This window comes from Vicia villosa, unplaced genomic scaffold (genome assembly GCF_029867415.1).
Source record: "Vicia villosa cultivar HV-30 ecotype Madison, WI unplaced genomic scaffold, Vvil1.0 ctg.000817F_1_1, whole genome shotgun sequence".
In the NCBI taxonomy this organism is placed as follows: Eukaryota; Viridiplantae; Streptophyta; class Magnoliopsida; order Fabales; family Fabaceae; genus Vicia; species Vicia villosa.
In genome coordinates this window covers 532,357-545,580 of record NW_026705360.1, presented here as the reverse complement: position 1 = coordinate 545,580, position 13,224 = coordinate 532,357, and positions in this window count along the sequence as shown.

The window sequence follows — 13,224 nt, the reverse complement described above, 5'->3', positions numbered from 1 at the left end:
ATAATTTTTGCCGATACTGAATCCTTTTTTCCGGTTATTCTATACTGCAATATATATATATATATATATATATATATATATATATATATAAATATATGTTGAGAAAAAAGAAAATTTTATTATTTTTATTATTAATATCTTTTTATTAATCTACTAAAAATAATTTATGTTTTCACTGATAAACTTTTGTTATGACCAGAGATTATTTTAAAATTTTAAGCGGGTAAAACTATCATTATTTGGAGAGACTGGAAATTAATTTCAAGAGGAACTATTTTTATTTATTTAATTTTTTTTAACTCTTCATAAATAATTTTGTTATTCTATTACTAGAATCTCCTTATCAAACAGGGGTTGTTTTTAAAAATTAAGGCAGCTAATTTTACCGAACATTAAAGAGACTGGAATCAAGATTTTTAAGAAACTGATGTCTTGAACTACTAATAAAAATTCTAAGATTTTATTAGTATAAATACTATTTAACTATATATTTGATCAAAAATATATCATAGAGGTGAGAATATACTATAATTTTAAAATATTAATTTATTTATAAAATTACGGGTCTTACAATACTCCCCCCTAAAAGAGTTTCGTCCTCGAAACTACGTGTCTGTAAACAATTCTGGGTATTTCTCTCGAACTGCACTTTCAAGTTCCCAAGTTGCATCACCAGTGGCTTGGTTCCAAATTATTTTTACTAACGGAATTTCCTTATTCCTTAGCAGCTTCATTTTTCTATCCTCGATCCTAACGGGTATTGCTTCAAATGATAAGTTGTCTTTAAGCTGAATGGTGTCTGGTTTGATTACGTGAGAAGGGTCTGGAATGTACTTCCGTAGTTGTGAGACATGAAACACATCATGTATGCCAGATAAAAAGGGCGGCAATGCAATTCGGTAAGCCACTGGTCCAATTTTTGAAGTTACTTGATAGGGCCCCATAAACTTTGGAGTTAACTTACGTGTCTTTATTGCTCTCCCCACTCCCGTGGTAGGTGTGACACGGAGGAACACATGGTCTCCCTCTTCAAAATCCAGCGGCCTACGTCTTTTGTCGGCGTAGCTTTTTTGACGATCTTGTGAAGCTTTCATCTTTTCCTTAATGTTCTTAACCTTTTCTGTAGTCTGATGAACCATTTCTGGACCTACAATCATACTTTCACCATCTTGATACCAACATAATGGCGTCTGACATTTCCGCCCATATAGAGCTTCAAATGGAGCCATTCCGATGCTAGTATGAAAACTGTTGTTATAGGTGAATTCAATTAGAGGTAGTATATCATCCCAACTCCCTCTATCATCCAGTACACATGCCCGCAGTAAATCCTCTAATGACTGATTCGTTCGTTCTGTTTGTCCATCCTTTTGTGGATGATATGCCGAACTTAATCTTAGCTTTGTTCCAAGCGCCTCATGTAAAGCACCCCAAAAATGTGACGTGAACTTTGGGTCTCGATCTGACACGATGCTAGAAGGTACCCCATGTAGTTTAACAATCTCGGAAATGTAGATTTCGGTTAACTTGGCTACATTATAGGTTGTTCTCACCAGTAGGAAATGAGAAGACTTGGTCAGACGGTCGACAATTACCCAAATGGAGTCATGCATCCTTCGAGTTTTTGGCAATCCAATGATAAAATCCATTGAAATGCTATCCCACTTCCACTCGGGAACATCTAAAGATTGCAACATTCCTGCTGGTCTTTGGTGTTCCACTTTTTCTTTTTGGCAAGTCAAACATGACGCTACATAATCTGCCACCTCCTTCTTCATTCCTGGCCACCAATAGTTTTGTCTCAAATCCTTATACATCTTTGTAACTCCAGGGTGAATGCTAAGTTTTCTCTGGTGAGCTTCCTCTAAAATTAGCTTCCTTATCCCCGCAACATTGGGTCCTACTTTGAAATCGGGTGCTTTTCCTTGTACCATCAATTCTCTTTTCTCTTCCAAGAGTGGATCATTCTGATAGTTTCGAATATCTTCCAACAATCCATTTGAGATCTTGATCATTCCACATTGAAGGGTTCCTTGTCCCAATTTTACATCTAGGTGCATGTCTCTGAAAGTTTCCCAAAGCTCTTGTTGTTTGGCCATTAGTGATGCTGTCGCAAGAACATCTTTCCTACTTAATGCATCGGCCACCACATTAGCTTTTCCTGGGTGATATTGTAATGTGAAATCGTAGTCCTTCAAGGTTTCCATCCACCTCCTTTGTCTCATGTTTAATTCCTTCTGATCAAACAAATACTTCAAACTCTTATGATCGCTGAATACTGTGAACGTGCACCCATAGAGATAATGACGCCAAATCTTTAGCGCAAAAACCACAGCTGCAAGCTCCAAATCATGAGTGGGATAATTTCTTTCGTGAGTCTTCAATTGTCTCGAAGCATATGCTACCGCCCTTCGGTTTTGCATCAGCACACACCCCAATCCTTGATGAGATGCATCGCAATAAACTTCGTATGGCTCCTCAGGTTGCGGTAGGACCAGAATAGGCAACGTTGTAAGTTTCTTCTTTAACAATTGAAAGTTGGCTTCACACTTCCCAGTCCAGGAAAAAGGTTGATCCTTTCTAGTTAGTTGAGTCAATGGAGCTACTATCTTTGCGAATCCCTCAATGAATCGTCGGTAGTATCCGGCCAATCCTACGAAACTCCTTATATCAGTGATTGTCTGAGGTTGTTTCCATGCGAGCACGGTCTCAATCTTTGCTGGATCTACAATAATTCCTTCCTTTGATATGACGTGTCCCAAGAAATTTACCTTTTCTAGCCAGAATTCACATTTGGACGGATTAGCATATAACTTCTTTTCACGCAGGATTTGTAACACTTGACGTAGATGCTCTTCATGTTCCTTTTTACTTCGAGAGTAAACAAGGATATCATCAATGAATACAACAACGAATTTGTCTAGAAATGGGTGGAAAATTCGGTTTATGTAATCCATAAAAATAGCAGGTGCATTAGTCACTCCAAACGGCATGACTAGGTACTCATAATGTCCATAACGAGTCCTGAATGCAGTCTTTGGTATGTCTTCTTCTCTTACTCTAATTTGATGATAGCCGGACTTCAAATCAATCTTAGAAAATACATATGCTCCTTTAAGTTGATCCATCAAGTCGTCAATGCGAGGTAAGGGGTATCGATTCTTCACAGTCACTTTGTTAAGTTGCCTGTAGTCCACACATAGTCGGGAACGCCCGTCCTTTTTCTTTACCAAAAGTACTGGAGCTCCCCATGGGGAAACACTTTGCCTGATTAGTCCTTTCTCCATCAAGTCTTCCAATTGTTCTTTAAGTTCTTGGAGTTCCCTTGGTGCCATTCGGTATGGTGCAATGGAAATGGGTCCAGTTCCCGGGTGTAAGTCAATGAAGAATTCAATGTCTCTTACAGGTGGTAAACCGGGAATCTCGTTGGGAAACACATCAAGAAAGTCTTGAGCAACTAACATGTCTTCAATATTGAATTCGGAAATCACTTCCGTATTAGAAAGTATTGAAAGGTTAAAAGATCCATTCTTTAGAGAACCTTTGAGTTGGTTAGCTGATAGGTATTTGATAACCCCGGGCTCAGGCAAAATAACCAACTTCCGAGCACAATCTAACATAACATAATGAAATGACATCCAATCCATTCCGAGAATAATCTCAAGAGATTGTAGGGGTAAACATATTAGGTTAACTAGGAATTATCTCTCTTGAACCACTACTTTACATAATAAACATGCAGTGTTCACAGTTAGAACCTTAGCAGGGGTAGACACTACCAAGTCAAAAGGTAATGGGGTTACTATCATTTTCAATCGATCAACGTAATCCTGGGATATGAATGAATGTGTTGCCCCAGAATAAAAAAGTGCAGTTAAAATGGTACCTTCAATTTTGCAATTCCCCTAGATCAAGTTGTTGGTCGGAGATTTTCCCTCTGCACCCATGTGTTGCACCCCAAAATTTGCCCATCTAATTTTATTTTTAACTGGCTTAAGCATTGCATTCATCTGCATACATTCATCAAGTCATTCAACATTCAGACTTTACCAATCAATAAATCATGTAGAGGATCAAAGATCTTGTTGACTTGGAACTCATTATTGCTTAAGAATTTTTATCTATATTCAAAGGTTATTCAAGGAGTCTACCTTACTCAAGTTGATTTAATATTGAATTAAGGATTTCATTGAAGAGGAGAATTAATCGAGAATTTGTTCCCTGAAATTCAAGTGGATTCGAGTTCAAAGAATATCATAATGAATTAGAGTTATTAAGAATTTGTGTGTGATTTCCTGAGAAACAAGTTACTTGAAACTTAAGGCATATGACATGTACAAGGATATTCAAGCATTTTGGAAAGCATGTTCATTCATTCATTCAAGAATTATTCAACACTATTACAAGTTCGGTGCCCAAATATCTCCATTACAACAATACAATTCCATTACAAAGAGAGTACAAAGAAAACTACACAAAAATATGCTTCTAACCAAGACGACATGATTTCATAAAGCTTATTACTTCTAAACCCTTTGCCATAAACCCTTCAATTGACCTTCTGCTCCAAACTTCACACCGCCATCTTACTACCAATGCCATATTCCAGCCTTTTCCAAATCCTACGAAAGAAACAGAAGCATTTCAATTCAAATTCCAAACCATATAAAGCTCAAGGCATTTGGCATCATGTTGAAAACAGTTTAATCAGCAGCATACACAAAAAAATAAGTTCACATCACTTATCATTAAGAGAAAAGCTCAGAAACTTGCAGCATCCAAACACTTGAAAACCTGCATTGACTACACATTCAGATCAGCTCTGCATCCAAAAGCCAAAACGGTCCAGTGCTTGTTAGTTTACCTTGATAGAGCAAAGAAGAAAATTTAAAATATTCAGACTAATATTGCTCATCTAGCATCCCCTGTTCTTAACTCAGTTTCAGCCTAACTGTTTTAGCTAACAGTAACCGAATCATCTAACATAAAACCTCACAACTAACTGTTTTTCTTTTTAACCTTCAACCTTAACTAACTTAAACAGTTTAACAAACTAACAGTTTCAAACCACCTAACCGATTTCAGTTACTATCCTAACAACCACATAACTAACCTAACATTCAGTTACACATCTAACAGAATTTTCACCACAAACTTCTACTAACAGAAAACTATTCCTAACAGCAAAATAATAGAAACCTACTAATACTAACTACCATATAACTAACATAACTACCTTCATTCAGTTAGTTAACAGCAAACTGAATCGTAACAACCTCTAACCACCATTCCAGAATCTTCAGCCAATCTTCACTTTCAATCCACTTTCATCACCCTTCAATCTCCATCCTTCGCCTTTCCAATTCAATCACAAGAGATCAGAACAGAAAATCACCAAATTCACCAAAGATAAAACTCCAATCTTCATTCATCCACCACAAAATGCTATCTTCACCTTCACTGAAACCTGCAGAAAGGAACGATAACCTTCAATCAACACTTCGCTCATCATCAACATCATCATCTTCAACGCATCGCAACAACGCTCATCATCGACATCATCACGAACAACAACCAAAGGCGCAAGAAATTAGAAGGAGAAGAAGGAGCCAAATAACGAAGATGTGATTTCGAAGACAAACCTGAGCTCTCAATGGTGCTTCGGACGACTCGCCGATTGGTAATCCTCAAATCATTTCATGAGTTCGAGTTTTCTCTCCGCCATGGTTGAATCAACAAAAAACAAGAGGGCAGAAACGGGAGCTGGTTTATGGCGTTGGCCAGAGTTTTGATCGGAGACGGTGAGACTCTCCGCGCGCCGTTCATGAAGAGGAAGAGTGAGAGACGATCGAGAGAGTGTAAACGGGAGGTTGAGTCGGAGAGAGTGTGAGAGGATTTCGCCGGAGATGAAGGCTCCGACCGCCGTCGCGTTTGAGGAGAGCAAGGAGATGAGGTCCGTCGCGGGTTCCCGAAGCAACAAGGAAGGAGATGGACTCAGAAAGCTCAATAGTCACAAGTAACCCTAAATCCCTCTTTTCTATTAATTTGTTTTAATTGAAAATTATGAATATTAATTGAATTAATCCATCAAATGTGTATAAGGTCTGAGTATTAATGATTAGAATTAACTGAATTAATCATTGTATTAGTAAGATTATTGGACCGGGATTAATTTAGCATAAAGTTTCAATCTGAATAACAATAATTGGATCAAACAATGATAACCCTTGGTCCAAATCGCTAAACGCACTCCCCCAGGCCCATACACTGTTTTTTGCTGAGTCAATACAAAAGCATAACTTCTGGGCCATTGCTGATTACACTCCCCTCTTGGCCCAAGCGCAGTTTTTTTCCTTTTCTGTAGCAATTACAAAAAAACTCTGTGTGGGCTTATCCCTGGCTGGGCCTGCGCCCTATTTGCTCTATGCACCACATTTTCAATTGACACCCCCTGGCTCTGTATTTTAATTGGTAGAATTTAGATTTTCTTTTACTCTTTTATTTTAGTAATAAAAAAACCAGTAAAGAACTAATTTCCTCCTATTATTTTTTAGACTTTAATACAGTTTTCGTCACATAAAAATAATCATTAAAAATATTAGTTTTGGGCCATTTGCTTTAGTCTTTTACTTGATTAGAACTCAATTCCTCTCATTAAAATCAATATAAAAATAGTAGTGTTTTTAGGCCACTTTTGTACTATATTTTTTGGCTTGTTGCTTCATGCTTGTGTATAATTTGGTACCATTATATCATTCTCAATTTTACTCATGTATCTTACTTATGACTTCTAATTGTGACTTTATTTTCATGTCTCTTTAATTCCTAACTTTAGGTAGAAACCATGACAACATTAGAACTTAGAAGTTCCCTTCATAACATTAAGCTAGTTATTCATTTTAGGCTAGTTTTCTTCTTCTTTTTCTTTTCAATATTAAAACATTAACAAATAGAGATGCGAATCACATTAAGATAGTGATAGAGAAATGAGTGGGATTCATTCCCCAATCTGTTTCTCAATCACCTAGTGGCATAGAAATGAGTGGGATTCATTCCCTAATCTGTTTCTCGGTCACTACTTAATGGGAGAGAAATGAGTGGGATTCATTCCCTAATCTGTTTCTCGAACATTAATTAATGGGATAGAAATGAGTGGGATTCATTCCCTAATCTGTTTCTCAAACATTACATAATGGGATAGAAGTGAGTGGGATTCATTCCCTAATCTGCTTCTCGATCATTATACATTTTTATGTGATTCGAATCGCAAAGTAAATTCCCTTAAAAAACACTCCACCAAAAACATCTAAAATATCTAATAAAGGCTCAGACCTAAACAAAGTAATGAAGTGGTGCGAAACCTTGTATTGGGTTTTGTTCATCATGGAATTACCCTAAAAAATACAAACCAATCTTCTTTCTTCTCTCTCTTGCCTCCGAGGCATTCTTTCTCCTAATCGGACACGTTATTTCCGCTCCATTCCCAGCTTAAGACTCCAGAGGTCGAGCAGCGGAGTGCGAATGTAACTGTTCAACTAAAAAACATAAAAACAAACAAAAACATATGAGCCGAACTACGGCGCTCTGATTCTTGAAAAGGATATGTAGGCATTGGGTCGCGGGGCCTAAGCGAGGACAATTATTTATAAACCCTGTTTTCCTCGTGTTTCTTTTCTTTCATTTGCATACATTCTCTTAGTAATTCCCTTAGTAATTAAGCTTTAGATTTATACACCCTTAGAATAGAACAAACATAGGTGGATACCATCGAGTACGATGGGCGTGAGGGGTGCTAGTACCTTCCCCTCGCGTAACCGACTCCCATACCCTATCTTTGGTCGAAACACCTCGTTCTTATTCATCTTAGGTTTTCTGATATTCCTTTCGCTTATGGGATAAATATATTGGTGGCGACTCTGTTCACATTTCGCGAGCGTGCGACAGCTGGCGACTCTGCTGGGGATAAAGGATGTTAGACCCGTGCTGGTCCATTCTTAGCGAGAGGATCCTAGCCTTTGTTTGTTTCTTTTCTTTGGGTGCTTTTCTTTGTTTGTTTATATGTTTACATCCTGCGTATATATGTTTGTATATCATGTTTATTCTTGTTTGCATATCATATTTACTTTCTGCATGCATCTGGACTATATTATGGGTCCCCATGGGGACCACATATTTTCTCTGTTTGCAGGTTGGGTGGGATGTTCTATGAGGTAAAAGGCCCAATACCCAGGCTATGTGTGAACCATAGGAACCCTAGGATAGAGTGGGAGCATAGTTTGTCTCGAGGTGTACGTCTCGGGATGGATTATGTGACTACGAGCAGAGTAGTGGTTTCAAACGGAGGTATTATCGTCACCCGCATTTGCGCTGTGATGGTGCTTACCTTCGGGTGGACCGTATACTGCGTTTCATAACCTTACCCTGACCTAGACTACACCCGTGAGTGGGGAGGGAATCATATTCTTTACAGGTGCAGGTACATGTTCTGTTGGTGACTATTGGTTCTCTTGGTACTCAAAAGGACGTCGAACCTTTGATCCTGGAACATTTGACTTATACAGAAGCTCTACATCAGTTATATATCAGAATCAACGTCGAACCTCTGAATCTGGAGGGTTCGACCATCTTTGACTTATGCACAAGCTATTTATCCAGAAAGCAACGTCGAACCTCTGAATCTGGAGGATTTGACCATATCTTATTGATCATGAGAAGTTGTTATCCAAGAGGCCTTGATCCTTGATCCTGATTCCGGCTGCATTAGCATCATCATTAACATTTTGCATCCATGCATATGCATCCATGCTTACCAAGACTCTTACCTTATTCCTCTCCACCAAGATCCGTCAAGACGATTCCTCGACATTGATATTTGACATGAGACAACAGACAAAGAATCATGGGGAATTACAAACAAGATTAATCTACTATCAGAAACATCCATGCCTCCTCATGGGGGAACCTTCCACCTGTGAAGCCTGAAGACTTCTTGTTCATCAGAGAACATTTCATTTGCATCAGAATAAGGCCAAAATTGTAATGCCCGGAAAATAAGTATATACTTGATTTGGACGTTTGTGACGTTTATTGGAATTGTACCGTTTTTGGAGTTGTTTCAGTCGGTATTAGTTCGGGATGGAGGACTAATATTTAATTGAAGGTTTTCATATTTTTGGTACCGGAAATATTATTAAGGTAATATTCCGCGTTTTGGGGCGTTTGAACGATATTTGAGCGTAAGGGCATTTTGGTCATTTCCGCGGGATAGATATTTTCTTTATAAGAAAGAAATATTGTGAGAAGGGAAAGGGATGGAAAGAAAGAAGAGAAAGAAAGAGAAGAGAGAAAGGAGAAGAAGGAAAAGAGGAGGAAAAGTGGAGATTGGTGGATTCTCAACCGAATCGATTGCCGATCATCACAATAGCAAGGTAAGGGGGTGAATCTAATTTATCTTGGATGTATGATTCTTATAGTCTTGTTCTTGTTCTTGTTCTTCTTGTTCCAATTTCCACAATTTTCTTGTGTGATCTTTGTTTGATCTAAGTTTGTTTGAGAATGATTGTATGATGAATAAATGATATCCTTGTTGTGTTGTGGTGATTGATCATGTTTGTTTTCCTTTTCTATGGCTTGATTGAGTTTGTATAAAAGGTTAGGTTTTGAGATAGATTGATGAATCAACCATGAAAAGTTTGATGTTAGGTTGTTTCTATGGTTTGTATGTGTTGTATTAGTGTTATAATGATGTTTGGGAGTGGTTTTAGTGGGTATAAGGGCCTTGGAACAGTTCTGGTGCGTTCTGGTTTTTTCTGGGTTTACGCAGGTCCGCTGAGCGGAGGTTCTGTTGCAGAAAATTCTCTGCGAAGGTCCGCTGAGCGGAGCTGAAGCGGATGACAGCTTTTTCTGTTTTTCCAAAACTTTGAAACTTCATAACTCTTGAACCGTAACTCCGATTTTGTCTCCGTTCGAAGCGTCGGAAAGCTAATGCAATAACCTATATTATTATCTAATTAAATGATTCATAGGATGTAGTATCCCATTATTTTTATTAGGATCAAGTGATGAGTTGTGTAGTATGTTCAATTATCCAAACTTTGAAACCTTGTAACTTTTGATCCGTAGCTCCGTTTCGTACGCTGTTCGAAGTGTTAGGAAGCTAGTTGGATGTTCTATATGATAGTATAGGCTTGGTTAGCTTGTTATTAATTGGTTATGAGGTGTTGTTGATGAAAACACATAATTGTTTATATGCGCGATATGATTGGTAAATAATCATAGTGCTTGGTTGTAATTGATAATGATGTGTTGTGTGAATGTTATCGTAATGGTACGAGGTATGTGATTAGTTGTCGATAACATGAGATCATGTTCATATGTGTTATGTATTGATGAAGTTGTGGGCCGATGGCCAATATTAATTTGATGTGTATAAGTGTGTTATACGTTCATCTATGCCGATGTGGCCAGTATGTTTGAACGGTGAATGTGTGCTGTGTGCTTATTAATGCCTGTGTGGTAATTATGGTGTGATGTAATTGATAACGATGTTATTAATTGGTGATGTATCCTTTTGGATAGAATATAAACGGTGTAACGTGGGTATGTGACCGTGTTATATTGTTGATGATGTTGTTGTCGTGTAATAGAGTCATATATTTGCACAGTGTCATACCCTAATTTTTGACCCCCCTGAGATGACATATCTTCAGGATTTTCATCAAGTCAAAGTAAGTACCCAGGGCAGTCTGGCATTCAATCGAGGGTGTTCAAAGACAAGATAACTCAGGCAAAGGATCAATCAATAGAGGGATTAGTCTCTAATACAATCATAAGACTCAAAAGCCTCATTATTACACCTATGATTGATTAAGACACCCAGTCATCTAAGTACAGGATTACTCAGATCAACAGACTAGGGTTTGGAGCCTATCAAGGACTAAAATCAGGGATCACCTTTGAGAAACCCTAAAAAGCCCCAGGAAACCATTCAAAGACATTAATCATCTTCAAATAACTCTTATGACAAGATCCACTGGACATTACACCTCAATTCAAAGTCTACACTCATCATTGTCCTCTGGTCGACAATTAGGGTTTTTGACCTAATTCACCAAGATAGTTGACTTTTAATCAGGGCATGGATCCAAAACTCAAGACATGATTCAAGAATCTCTACTACCTCAATATAATCCATTTACATCATTCATTTGAGGAGAAGATCTTGTTTCTACACAAAAGCCCAAAAATTCACTTTGTCAGGAAAAGTCAACTGTGTGGGATCATCATTGACTTTTAAGGTTTTTGGTCAAAAAATGACTTTCAAAGATCAATATCATCAATATATGGATGTCAAAGTCATTTGACCAAAGAAATTCAAAGAAATTCATCAAGGAGCAAAAAGTCGGGAATTAGGGTTTTTGAGGGCATAGTGAGAACTCAATATTTCACCTACACAACTCAAAAAACTTCCAACATGAAAGTCGTAGATTTTTCAAAATAAAACAACATCTCACATAAGAACTTTTTTCTAAGTGTTTTAACCTAGTTTTCATCTAACTTTGGGCTCATTTTTCACAAATTTCCCAAATGATTCTGAAGAAGACATAAACTAATGATTTGAAGTAGATGTTTAGGGCTTTCCAAATTGTGTTCAACCTTCTCCAAATTCAATTTGAGCTAAGAGTTATGCTTGTTCAAAGTTGGCCTCATGAAGTAAAATTATAGGTCATGCATCATTTTTGAACTTTGAAATTTTGTGCACATGACCTCAATTATGGATGCTACACGACCCATAACATATCTGAAACAATGCCATGCATTCATTTTCACCATGCCATAAGGATTGAAGAAGATTCTAAAAAAACAAGAACATGTGATTATGTAATGATTACATTTGTGAATTTATGGCAAATTGATGAATCACCCAAGGAATCTTCTCACCAACCAATTAGAGCTCATTTTTGGCTCAGAATTGTCCCCTAAGATCAAGCAAAATCGAGGGCTAGGGGATTGATCAAATGGAATCAAAATTCTCATCATTGCATAAGAGATATTTGCAAACTTCCTTCATGCTTAAGAAACCAAACTTCTTTCATTAAGCAAGCTCACTCTTCTGCAACTATACTGAACCAATTGCCTATAAATAGAGGCCTCATTCTCATTCAAAAAACACACCAAAGCAACAGAATTCTTGCTTTCTCTTTTCTTTCTTCATACTTAGTTTTTTCAAAGGTCCTTTGGCAAGAAGACTCGGATTCTTCAAACCAAAGCTCTCTCTTTGAAAATAAGTATTCAAACACATTGAGGGAGGCATTTGGAGGTGATCCAAACCTCTGGAACACTGCTGGGCGTGGAGTATCATCATCTCCACCTCTCATTTGGAGCACTTGCAGTTGGAGGTCCATAGAACAATTCAGGAGGTTTCAAGCCAAGCCAATCATCCAGGCACACTCCTCAGGTCATAGTGAAGCTAACCAGATGGCTGCAGCTCATCTGTAACTCCAAATTCAACAACCTCCATGTTCACTTGAAGCTGAAATCGAGGGAGGTCCATAGAGCAATTCAGGAGGATTCAAGCTCCAATAAGCATTCAGTTAGCATCATTGAGTCTCAGGGAAGCTATTGAGATCATTCATTCAAGCTCAGGTGCTCTCTATCATCCTCACGACCTCCATTTTCAGAGGTAAGTTTCTGAACCTCACCTCTTTAATTTAAGCACTCTTTGTGATAAAGCTCGATTCTATCTTGTTCAGCATCATCAGAGGATTGAAAACCCTCTATCATCATTCATTTATCTTTCAGTATAGTCATTTAATTTGATTTTTAAAATTAGGGTTCTTCACGATTTCTGGTAAATTAGTTAGATGTAGTTAATATAAATAGATATTAGTTACATATTTAGATTCGTGAGGAAATTTGGAGTGAAATTCATCTTTACATCATCACGTTTGGTTGAGAAACGAGTAAGTTCAGAAGTTCAAATTTGAAGAGCTTGAGGTTGAAGATGAAGATGGTGGGTGGCGCCATTTTTGGATTCTCAGGGGAGGGTTTAAAATATATTTAACTGAAAGCGTGTTTTAAACGAATACATCGTTTGCCCTAGTGGCCTCACATGCACTCTTAGTCTCCTCATGCCTCAAGTCTGGGGTTCGAATCCCCCTCGCCCCAGACTTTTTATTCCTTTTATTTTTTTTCATGATTTACACGTTTATCTGAAAATATAAT